Source organism: Salvelinus namaycush, chromosome 5 (genome assembly GCF_016432855.1).
Source record: "Salvelinus namaycush isolate Seneca chromosome 5, SaNama_1.0, whole genome shotgun sequence".
NCBI lineage: Eukaryota > Metazoa > Chordata > Actinopteri > Salmoniformes > Salmonidae > Salvelinus > Salvelinus namaycush.
The window spans coordinates 73040023-73052683 of record NC_052311.1 but is presented as its reverse complement, the minus strand read 5'-3'; the positions used below and the strand labels follow the sequence as shown (position 1 = coordinate 73052683).

Here is a 12661-nt window from a genome sequence, read left to right as displayed (position 1 = left end):
TCCCTGCCTTCAATAATAATATCCCACTGACTGTATCCTCCCTGCCTTCAATAATAATATCCCACTGACTGTATCCTCCCTGCCTTCAGTAATAATATCCCACTGACTGTATCCTCCCTGCCTTCAGTAATAATATCCCACTGACTGTATCCTCCCTGCCTTCAGTAATAATATCCCACTGACTGTATCCTCCCTGCCTTCAGTAATAATATCCCACTGACTGTATCCTCCCTGCCTTCAGTAATAATATCCCACTGACTGTATCCTCCCTGCCTTCAGTAATAATATCCCACTGACTGTATCCTCCCTGCCTTCAATAATAATATCCCACTGACTGTATCCTCCCTGCCTTCAGTAATAATATCCCACTGACTGTATCCTCCCTGCCTTCAGTAATAATATCCCACTGACTGTATCCTCCCTGCCTTCAATAATAATATCCCACTGACTGTATCCTCCCTGCCTTCAGTAATAATATCCCACTGACTGTATCCTCCCTGCCTTCAATAATAATATCCCACTGACTGTATCCTCCCTGCCTTCAATAATAATATCCCACTGACTGTATCCTCCCTGCCTTCAATAATAATATCCCACTGACTGTTTCCTCCCTGCCTTCAGTAATAATATCCCACTGACTGTATCCTCCCTGCCTTCAATGATAATATCCCACTGACTGTATCCTCCCTGCCTTCAGTAATAATATCCCACTGACTGTATCCTCCCTGCCTTCAATAATAATATCCCACTGACTGTATCCTCCCTGTCTTCAATAATAATATCCCACTGACTGTATCCTCCCTGCCTTCAGTAATAATATCCCACTGACTGTATCCTCCCTGCCTTCAGTAATAATATCCCACTGACTGTATCCTCCCTGTCTTCAATGATAATATCCCACTGACTGTATCCTCCCTGCCTTCAGTAATAATATCCCACTGACTGTATCCTCCCTGCCTTCAGTAATAATATCCCACTGACTGTATCCTCCCTGCCTTCAATCATAATATCCTACTGACTGTATCCTCCCTGCCTTCAATAATAATATCCCACTGACTGTATCCTCCCTGCCTTCAGTAATAATATCCCACTGACTGTATCCTCCCTGCCTTCAGTAATAATATCCCACTGACTGTATCCTCCCTGTCTTCAATGATAATATCCCACTGACTGTATCCTCCCTGCCTTCAGTAATAATATCCCACTGACTGTATCCTCCCTGCCTTCAATAATAATATCCCACTGACTGTATCCTCCCTGCCTTCAATAATAATATCCCACTGACTGTATCCTCCCTGCCTTCAGTAATAATATCCCACTGACTGTATCCTCCCTGCCTTCAGTAATAATATCCCACTGACTGTATCCTCCCTGCCTTCAGTAATAATATCCCACTGACTGTATCCTCCCTGCCTTCAGTAATAATATCCCACTGACTGTATCCTCCCTGCCTTCAGTAATAATATCCCACTGACTGTATCCTCCCTGCCTTCAGTAATAATATCCCACTGACTGTATCCTCCCTGCCTTCAATAATAATATCCCACTGACTGTATCCTCCCTGCCTTCAGTAATAATATCCCACTGACTGTATCCTCCCTGCCTTCAGTAATAATATCCCACTGACTGTATCCTCACTGCCTTCAATAATAATATCCCACTGACTGTATCCTCCCTGCCTTCAGTAATAATATCCCACTGACTGTATCCTCCCTGCCTTCAGTAATAATATCCCACTGACTGTATCCTCCCTGCCTTCAGTAATAATATCCCACTGACTGTATCCTCCCTGCCTTCAGTAATAATATCCCACTGACTGTATCCTCCCTGCCTTCAGTAATAATATCCCACTGACTGTATCCTCCCTGCCTTCAGTAATAATATCCCACTGACTGTATCCTCCCTGCCTTCAGTAATAATATCCCACTGACTGTATCCTCCCTGCCTTCAATAATAATATCCCACTGACTGTATCCTCCCTGCCTTCAGTAATAATATCCCACTGACTGTATCCTCCCTGCCTTCAGTAATAATATCCCACTGACTGTATCCTCCCTGCCTTCAATAATAATATCCCACTGACTGTATCCTCCCTGCCTTCAGTAATAATATCCCACTGACTGTATCCTCTCTGCCTTCAGTAATAATATCCCACTGACTGTTGCCTCCCTGCCTTCAATAATAATATCCCACTGACTGTATCCTCCCTGCCTTCAGTAATAATATCCCACTGACTGTATCCTCCCTGCCTTCAATAATAATATCCCACTGACTGTATCCTCCCTGCCTTCAGTAATAATATCCCACTGACTGTATCCTCCCTGCCTTCAGTAATAATATCCCACTGACTGTATCCTCCCTGCCTTCAGTAATAATATCCCACTGACTGTATCCTCCCTGCCTTCAGTAATAATATCCCACTGACTGTATCCTCCCTGCCTTCAGTAATAATATCCCACTGACTGTATCCTCCCTGCCTTCAATAATAATATCCCACTGACTGTATCCTCCCTGCCTGCAATAATAATATCCCACTGACTGTATCCTCCCTGCCTTCAGTAATAATATCCCACTGACTGTATCCTCCCTGCCTTCAATAATAATATCCCACTGACTGTATCCTCCCTGCCTTCAATAATAATATCCCACTGACTGTATCCTCCCTGCCTTCAGTAATAATATCCCACTGACTGTATCCTCCCTGCCTTCAGTAATAATATCCCACTGACTGTATCCTCCCTGCCTTCAGTAATAATATCCCACTGACTGTATCCTCCCTGCCTTCAGTAATAATATCCCACTGACTGTATCCTCCCTGCCTTCAGTAATAATATCCCACTGACTGTATCCTCCCTGCCTTCAGTAATAATATCCCACTGACTGTATCCTCCCTGCCTTCAATAATAATATCCCACTGACTGTATCCTCCCTGCCTTCAGTAATAATATCCCACTGACTGTATCCTCCCTGCCTTCAGTAATAATATCCCACTGACTGTATCCTCCCTGCCTTCAATAATAATATCCCACTGACTGTATCCTCCCTGCCTTCAGTAATAATATCCCACTGACTGTATCCTCCCTGCCTTCAGTAATAATATCCCACTGACTGTATCCTCCCTGCCTTCAATAATAATATCCCACTGACTGTATCCTCCCTGCCTTCAGTAATAATATCCCACTGACTGTATCCTCCCTGCCTTCAATAATAATATCCCACTGACTGTATCCTCCCTGCCTTCAGTAATAATATCCCACTGACTGTATCCTCCCTGCCTTCAGTAATAATATCCCACTGACTGTATCCTCCCTGCCTAAAGTAATAATATCCCACTGACTGTATCCTCCCTGCCTTCAGTAATAATATCCCACTGACTGTATCCTCCCTGCCTTCAATAATAATATCCCACTGACTGTATCCTCCCTGCCTTCAGTAATAATATCCCACTGACTGTATCCTCCCTGCCTTCAGTAATAATATCCCACTGACTGTATCCTCCCTGCCTTCAATAATAATATCCCACTGACTGTATCCTCCCTGCCTTCAGTAATAATATCCCACTGACTGTATCCTCCCTGCCTTCAGTAATAATATCCCACTGACTGTATCCTCCCTGCCTTCAATAATAATATCCCACTGACTGTATCCTCCCTGCCTTCAGTAATAATATCCCACTGACTGTATCCTCCCTGCCTTCAATAATAATATCCCACTGACTGTATCCTCCCTGCCTTCAATAATAATATCCCACTGACTGTATCCTCCCTGCCTTCAATAATAATATCCCACTGACTGTATCCTCCCTGCCTTCAATAATAATATCCCACTGACTATCCTCCCTGCCTTCAGTAATAATATCCCACTGACTGTATCCTCCCTGCCTTCAATAATAATATCCCACTGACTGTATCCTCCCTGCCTTCAGTAATAATATCCCACTGACTGTATCCTCCCTGCCTTCAGTAATAATATCCCACTGACTGTATCCTCCCTGCCTTCAATAATAATATCCCACTGACTGTATCCTCCCTGCCTTCAGTAATAATATCCCACTGACTGTATCCTCCCTGCCTTCAATAATAATATCCCACTGACTGTATCCTCCCTGCCTTCAGTAATAATATCCCACTGACTGTATCCTCCCTGCCTTCAATAATAATATCCCACTGACTGTATCCTCCCTGCCTTCAATAATAATATCCCACTGACTGTATCCTCCCTGCCTTCAATAATAATATCCCACTGACTGTATCCTCCCTGCCTTCAGTAATAATATCCCACTGACTGTATCCTCCCTGCCTTCAGTACTAATATCCCACTGACTGTATCCTCCCTGCCTTCAGTAGTAATATCCCACTGACTGTATCCTCCCTGCCTTCAGTAATAATATCCCACTGACTGTATCCTCCCTGCCTTCAGTAATAATATCCCACTGACTGTATCCTCCCTGCCTTCAGTAATAATATCCCACTGACTGTATCCTCCCTGCCTTCAATAATAATATCCCACTGACTGTATCCTCCCTGCCTTCAGTAATAATATCCCACTGACTGTATCCTCCCTGCCTTCAGTAATAATATCCCACTGACTGTATCCTCCCTGCCTTCAGTAATAATATCCCACTGACTGTATCCTCCCTGCCTTCACATATGTTCTAGCCCAGAGTGGTGATCATTTCTGGGGTAAAGCGTCTCCAGTGCCTGGCCTGGCCCTGGCTGTCTTAATCCTCCAGTAACAGTGTAACACAGACAGCTCTAATACACTGTGATGTGTGGCTCCCAGCAAATTGATCTGCCACTCAGGCTGAGACTCAGCCGCAGAGTCGATCGTAGAACAGCGGTGACCTTTTGACCCCTGTATCCAACCGGTTGTTGAGCTTTCGACTCTAGCTGTGAAATTTGACCTTTCTCCTCTTGGCAGTGAGGTATGATTTGTGACACCAGAGCTAGACACCACACACGAACACAGATCCTGCTGTCTCACCCGATCTCGTCTCCTTATTTCTCTCCTCTCTCTCTCTCACACTCTTTCTACTAGGGGTGTACTGGTACCTCGGTTCAGTTCACACTGTGAACCTGAATGAGTACATCAAACACGAGGCCTATAGGCTATGCCTGCCCTGTGTTGTATGCCTGTTGAGTAAAGCTGAGCTGGAAAAAACATTTCAGGCTTTTCCCTTCGAACAACCACAGCAGTTAGGAATTCAAATTCAAATCTTAACTGACGCATTTCAAACTGTTGTTGTTGTGAGATGCACCTGGAAACTAGTTCTGTAGGAGAACCAGCGGTGGGGTTGATAAACCTGGAAACTAGTTCTGTAGGAGAACCAGCGGTGGGGTTGATAAACCTGGAAACTAGTTCTGTAGGAGGACCAGCGGTGGGGTTGATAAACCTGGAAACTAGTTCTGTAGGAGGACCAGCGGTGGGGTTGATAAACCTGGAAACTAGTTCTGAAGGAGGACCAGCGGTGGGGTTGATAAACCTGGAAACTAGTTCTGTAGGAGGACCAGCGGTGGGGTTGATAAACCTGGAAACTAGTTCTGAAGGAGGACCAGCGGTGGGGTTGATAAACCTGGAAACTAGTTCTGTAGGACCAGCGGTGGGGTTGATAAACCTGGAAACTAGTTCTGTAGGAGGACCAGCGGTGTGGTTGATAAACCTGGAAACTAGTTCTGTAGGAGGACCAGCGGTGGGGTTGATAAACCTGGAAACTAGTTCTGAAGGAGGACCAGCGGTGGGGTTGATAAACCTGGAAACTAGTTCTGTAGGAGGACCAGCGGTGGGGTTGATAAACCTGGAAACTAGTTCTGTAGGAGGACCAGCGGTGGGGTTGATAAACCTGGAAACTAGTTCTGTAGGAGGACCAGCGGTGGGGTTGATAAACCTGGAAACTAGTTCTGTAGGAGGACCAGCGGTGGGGTTGATAAACCTGGAAACTAGTTCTGTAGGAGGACCAGCGGTGGGGTTGATAAACCTGGAAACTAGTTCTGTAGGAGGACCAGCGGTGGGGTTGATAAACCTGGAAACTAGTTCTGTAGGAGAACCAGCGGTGGGGTTGATAAACCAGTTCTGTAGGAGGACCAGCGGTGGGGTTGATAAACCTGGAAACTAGTTCTGTAGTAGGACCAGCGGTGGGGTTGATAAACCTGGAAACTAGTTCTGTAGGAGGACCAGCGGTGGGGTTGATAAACCTGGAAACTAGTTCTGTAGGAGGACCAGCGGTGGGGTTGATAAACCTGGAAACTAGTTCTGTAGGAGGACCAGCGGTGGGGTTGATAAACCTGGAAACTAGTTCTGTAGGAGGACCAGCGGTGGGGTTGATAAACCTGGAAACTAGTTCTGTAGGAGGACCAGCGGTGGGGTTGATAAACCTGGAAACTAGTTCTGTAGGAGGACCAGCGGTGGGGTTGATAAACCTGGAAACTAGTTCTGTAGGAGGACCAGCGGTGGGGTTGATAAACCTGGAAACTAGTTCTGTAGGAGGACCAGCGGTGGGGTTGATAAACCTGGAAACTAGTTCTGTAGGAGGACCAGCGGTGGGGTTGATAAACCTGGAAACTAGTTCTGAAGGAGGACCAGCGGTGGGGTTAATAAACCTGGAAACTAGTTCTGTAGGAGGACCAGCGGTGGGGTTGATAAACCTGGAAACTAGTTCTGTAGGAGGACCAGCGGTGGGGTTGATAAACCTGGAAACTAGTTCTGTAGGAGGACCAGCGGTGGGGTTGATAAACCTGGAAACTAGTTCTGAAGGAGGACCAGCGGTGGGGTTAATAAACCTGGAAACTAGTTCTGAAGGAGGACCAGCGGTGGGGTTGATAAACCTGGAAACTAGTTCTGTAGGAGGACCAGCGGTGGGGTTGATAAACCTGGAAACTAGTTCTGTAGGAGGACCAGCGGTGGGGCTGATAAACCTGGAAACTAGTTCTGTAGGAGGACCAGCGGTAGGGTTGATAAACCTGGAAACTAGTTCTGTAGGAGGACCAGCGGTGGGGTTGATAAACCTGGAAACTAGTTCTGTAGGAGGACCAGCGGTGGGGCTGATAAACCTGGAAACTAGTTCTGTAGGAGGACCAGCGGTGGGGTTGATAAACCTGGAAACTAGTTCTGTAGGAGGACCAGCGGTGGGGTTGATAAACCTGGAAACTAGTTCTGTAGGAGGACCAGCGGTGGGGTTGATAAACCTGGAAACTAGTTCTGTAGGAGGACCAGCGGTGGGGTTGATAAACCTGGAAACTAGTTCTGTAGTAGGACCAGCGGTGGGGTTGATAAACCTGGAAACTAGTTCTGTAGTAGGACCAGCGGTGGGGTTGATAAACCTGGAAACTAGTTCTGTAGTAGGACCAGCGGTGGGGTTGATAAACCTGGAAACTAGTTCTGTAGGAGGACCAGCGGTGGGGTTGATAAACCTGGAAACTAGTTCTGTAGGAGAACCAGCGGTGGGGTTGATAAACCTGGAAACTAGTTCTGTAGGAGGACCAGCGGTGGGGTTGATAAACCTGGAAACTAGTTCTGTAGGAGAACCAGCGGTGGGGTTGATAAACCTGGAAACTAGTTCTGTAGGAGGACCAGCGGTGGGGTTGATAAACCTGGAAACTAGTTCTGTAGTAGGACCAGCGGTGGGGTTGATAAACCTGGAAACTAGTTCTGTAGGAGGACCAGCGGTGGGGTTGATAAACCTGGAAACTAGTTCTGTAGTAGGACCAGCGGTGGGGTTGATAAACCTGGAAACTAGTTCTGTAGGAGGACCAGCGGTGGGGTTGATAAACCTGGAAACTAGTTCTGTAGGAGGACCAGCGGTGGGGTTGATAAACCTGGAAACTAGTTCTGTAGGAGAACCAGCGGTGGGGTTGATAAACCTGGAATATTCTCCGTCATTGATTTAAATCTCCGGTTTGGGAACGTTTTGTCTTCTCAGTAGATTACAGCGGTGATGGACAGAGAGTATGTCTCCACTACTCAAGCAGAATAGTTTATGCAGCAGACAACACCTCAGACATGTTGACATGTTTCCGCTGACGTCACCCCACTATTCCCACCGGAGAAAGACAGAAACGCAAAAACAACAGTCGTCTCCTCTGCATTCAAGCAGCCCTTCGCAGCTGATTCTGACCAGGACAAAGACATTACGAGAGCAGTAGGTGTGTTTTAAAGCTGCGGACATGTGCCCTTTCCCGTTGGTTGAGTAGAATACGGTGTTTCAGCACCTGGTGAACGTGTTCGAGCCACGCTATTAACTTTGTCCTCTCGCACCCGTTTCTGCGGACAGGTAGTACCCGCTCACTATAAACAAGCTAAAGCCAACGTTTTCAGTGATTTGTCCCAATGCACCCTGGGTTGTGCTGACTACAGATGGATGGCGCTCCAGGGCTACGGAGAGCGACTAAACCGTAACAGCCAATCACATTACTCCGGAGTAGGAAATGACAAGTACCGCTCTACAGACACGCCCCCTTTTTGACAGTCACACAAGTGTTTGAATTTGTATCTTAGTAAGGAAACATATCTGTTGTCCCCTCAGGCTGGGGGGAGTAGGCTACAGTATCTACCAACCCTGAGGGGGGAGTCTGACCCCCCCCCCCCCCCCAAGGACAGTGACTGTTGTCCCCTCAGGCTGGGGGGAGTAGGCTACAGTATCTACCAACCCTGAGGGGGGAGTCTAACCCCCCCCCCCCCCCCCCCCCCCCCCAGGACAGTGACTGTTGTCCCCTCAGGCTGGGGGGAGTAGGCTACAGTATCTACCAACCCTGAGGGGGGAGTCTAACCTCCCCCCCCCCCCCAGGACAGTGACTGTTGTCCCCAGATGGCAGCGGGGTCATTAGCTCAGTACCTAACTATGTCGTGGTCAATCACCGGGGGGGACCAGGTCAAGCTGATCAACTTGTTTTTCCTGGTTGGATTTGGTGGGATTAAAAAATAAATTATAATAATCTCTTCCATTTCATTATTGGGATCTTGTAGATTTGTGTGTAACCCTCCTATTGCATCAGTTATTGACGATATCCTGTTTCACACTTCCTGTTAACAATAGAATAATGCACCCAGAACCGTCCAAAATAACTATGTATTTATGCACTTTAACTTCATTACAAACCGTCATCAAAAAACACATGAATCAGATTTAGTCAGATTTGTCCTAAAATCCTACAATATCATCACATCAGAATGATCATCTGAATGACATCTCAGTCAGTCACCCTGGCACCTCAGTCACCCTGGCGCCTCAGTCACCCTGGCACCTCAGTCACCCTGGCACCTCAGTCACCCTGGCACCTCAGTTTTACCTGGTGCCTCAGTCACCCTGGCGCCTCAGTCACCCTGGCGCCTCAGTCACCCTGGCAACTTCTCCCATCCCTCTTGCCATTGGTTATCTGGCTACTCATATCCCACATGCCATTGGCCAGCTGTTTAGCCATTCCCGCTCAGTGAGAGTGTTGTGAATCGTGAGAAGATCAACAGCATCATACTGACAACACATCTCAGTTGAGAAATCCTATTGGTCAGTGAAGGGGACTAGTCCGGTCCTGTCAGTGTGTTGTGATCAGTCAGCCAGTCCCGCCCAATCATCAGACTGACAGGCAGATAACAGTCATCCCTCCAGATGGCCTGTCTCGCTACAGACACGTCACATTACAGTCATCCCTCCAGATGGCCCTCGCTACAGACACGTCACATTACAGTCATCCCTCCAGATGGCCCTCGCTACAGACACGTCACATTACAGTCATCCCTCCAGATGGCCCTCGCTACAGACACGTCACATTACAGTCATCCCTCCAGATGGCCTGTCTCGCTACAGACACGTCACATTTATTTTTCCAGTCCGGGGGTCCATAAGCAGGGTGCTCTTTACAGAATCACTGGGCTAACTGTCTCAGCCCTGTGTGGTGTCTACTGTCCCCCTCTAATACCACTGTCTCAGCCCTGTGTGGTGTCTACTGTCCCCCTCTAATACCACTGTCTCAGCCCTGTGTGGTGTCTACTGTCCCCCTCTAATACCACTGTCTCAGCCCTGTGTGGTGTCTACTGTCCCCCTCTAATACCACTGTCTCAGCCCTGTGTGGTGTCTACTGTCCCCCTCTAATACCACTGGCTCAGCCCTGTGTGGTGTCTACTGTCCCCCTCTAATACCACTGTCTCAGCCCTGTGTGGTGTCTACTGTCCCCCTCTAATACCACTGTCTCAGCCCTGTGTGGTGTCTACTGTCCCCCTCTAATACCACCGTGTCTCAGCCCTGTGTGGTGTCTACTGTCCCCCTCTAATACCACTGTCTCAGCCCTGTGTGGTGTCTACTGTCCCCCTCTAATACCACTGTCTCAGCCCTGTGTGGTGTCTACTGTCCCCCTCTAATACCACTGTCTCAGCCCTGTGTGGTGTCTACTGTCCCCCTCTAATACCACTGTTTCAGCCCTGTGTGGTGTCTACTGTCCCCCTCTAATACCACTGTCTCAGCCCTGTGTGGTGTCTACTGTCCCCCTCTAATACCACTGTCTCAGCCCTGTGTGGTGTCTACTGTCCCCCTCTAATACCACTGTCTCAGCCCTGTGTGGTGTCTACTGTCCCCCTCTAATACCACTGTCTCAGCCCTGTGTGGTGTCTACTGTCCCCCTCTAATACCACTGTCTCAGCCCTGTGTGGTGTCTACTGTCCCCCTCTAATACCACTGTCTCAGCCCTGTGTGATGTCTGCTGTCCCCCTCTAATACCACTGTCTCAGCCCTGTGTGGTGTCTGCTGTCCCCCTCTAATACCACTGTCTCAGCCCTGTGTGGTGTCTACTGTCCCCCTCTAATACCACTGTCTCAGCCCTGTGTGGTGTCTACTGTCCCCCTCTAATACCACTGTCTCAGCCCTGTGTGGTGTCTGATGTCCCCCTCTAATACCACTGTCTCAGCCCTGTGTGGTGTCTACTGTCCCCCTCTAATACCACTGTCTCAGCCCTGTGTGGTGTCTACTGTCCCCCTCTAATACCACCGTGTCTCAGCCCTGTGTGGTGTCTACTGTCCCCCTCTAATACCACTGTCTTAGCCCTGTGTGGTGTCTACTGTCCCCCTCTAATACCACTGTCTTAGCCCTGTGTGGTGTCTACTGTCCCCCTCTAATACCACTGTCTCAGCCCTGTGTGGTGTCTACTGTCCCCCTCTAATACCACCGTGTCTCAGCCCTGTGTGGTGTCTACTGTCCCCCTCTAATACCACTGTCTTAGCCCTGTGTGGTGTCTACTGTCCCCCTCTAATACCACTGTCTTAGCCCTGTGTGGTGTCTACTGTCCCCCTCTAATACCACTGTCTCAGCCCTGTGTGGTGTCTACTGTCCCCCTCTAATACCACCGTGTCTCAGCCCTGTGTGGTGTCTACTGTCCCCCTCTAATACCACTGTCTCACCCTGTGTGATGTCTACTGTCCCCCTATAATACCACTGTGGCTCAGCCCTGCTATTCTACTGTACAGTCAGTCCCTCTGCTGTTCTACTGTACATTCAGTCCCCCTGCTATTCTACTGTACAGTCAGTCCCTCTGCTGTTCTACTCTACAGTCAGTCCCTCTGCTGTTCTACTGTACAGTCAGTCCCTCTGCTGTTCTACTGTACAGTCAGTCCCTCTGCTGTTCTACTGTACAGTCAGTCCCTCTGCTATTCTGCTGTACAGTCAGTCCCTCTGCTGTTCTACTGTACATTCAGTCCCCCTGCTATTCTACTGTACAGTCAGTCCCTCTGCTATTCTACTGTACATTCAGTCCCCCTGCTATTCTACTGTACAGTCAGTCCCTCTGCTGTTCTACTGTACATTCAGTCCCCCTGCTATTCTACTGTACAGTCAGTCCCTCTGCTGTTCTACTCTACAGTCAGTCCCTCTGCTATTCTGCTGTACAGTCAGTCCCTCTGCTGTTCTACTGTACATTCAGTCCCCCTGCTATTCTACTGTACAGTCAGTCCCTCTGCTATTCTACTGTACATTCAGTCCCCCTGCTATTCTACTGTACAGTCAGTCCCTCTGCTATTCTACTGTACTGTCAGTCCCTCTGCTGGTCTACTGTACAGTCAGTCCCTCTGCTGTTCTACTCTACAGTCAGTCCCTCTGCTGTTCTACTCTACATTCAGTCCCTCTGCTGTTCTACTGTACAGTCAGTCCCTCTGCTATTCTACTGTACAGTCAGTCCCTCTGCTATTCTACTGTACAGTCAGTCCCTCTGCTATTCTACTGTACAGTCAGTCCCTCTGCTATTCTACTGTACATTCAGTCCCCCTGCTATTCTACTGTACAGTCAGTCCCTCTGCTATTCTACTGTACATTCAGTCCCCCTGCTATTCTACTGTACAGTCAGTCCCTCTGCTATTCTACTGTACAGTCAGTCCCTCTGCTGTTCTACTGTACAGTCAGTCCCTCTGCTGTTCTACTGTACAGTCAGTCCCTCTGCTATTCTACTGTACAGTCAGTCCCTCTGCTGGTCTACTGTACAGTCAGTCCCTCTGCTGTTCTACTGTACAGTCAGTCCCTCTGCTGTTCTACTGTACAGTCAGTCCCTCTGCTATTCTGCTGTACAGTCAGTCCCTCTGCTGTTCTACTGTACAGTCAGTCCCTCTGCTGGTCTACTGTACAGTCAGTCCCTCTGCACAGCGATGTAATGAAACATAGAAGAGAACAGGAGAGTCATCACTGTAGAAAGCG

General features: G+C 48.2%; 1 protein-coding gene across 1 annotated transcript in view; it reads left to right on the top strand.

Moving 5' to 3' along the window:
* The window catches only part of LOC120047348 (threonylcarbamoyladenosine tRNA methylthiotransferase-like), a 317214-nt gene that overhangs the window by 231636 nt on the left and 72917 nt on the right, over positions 1–12661 (top strand). The window lies entirely within an intron of this gene.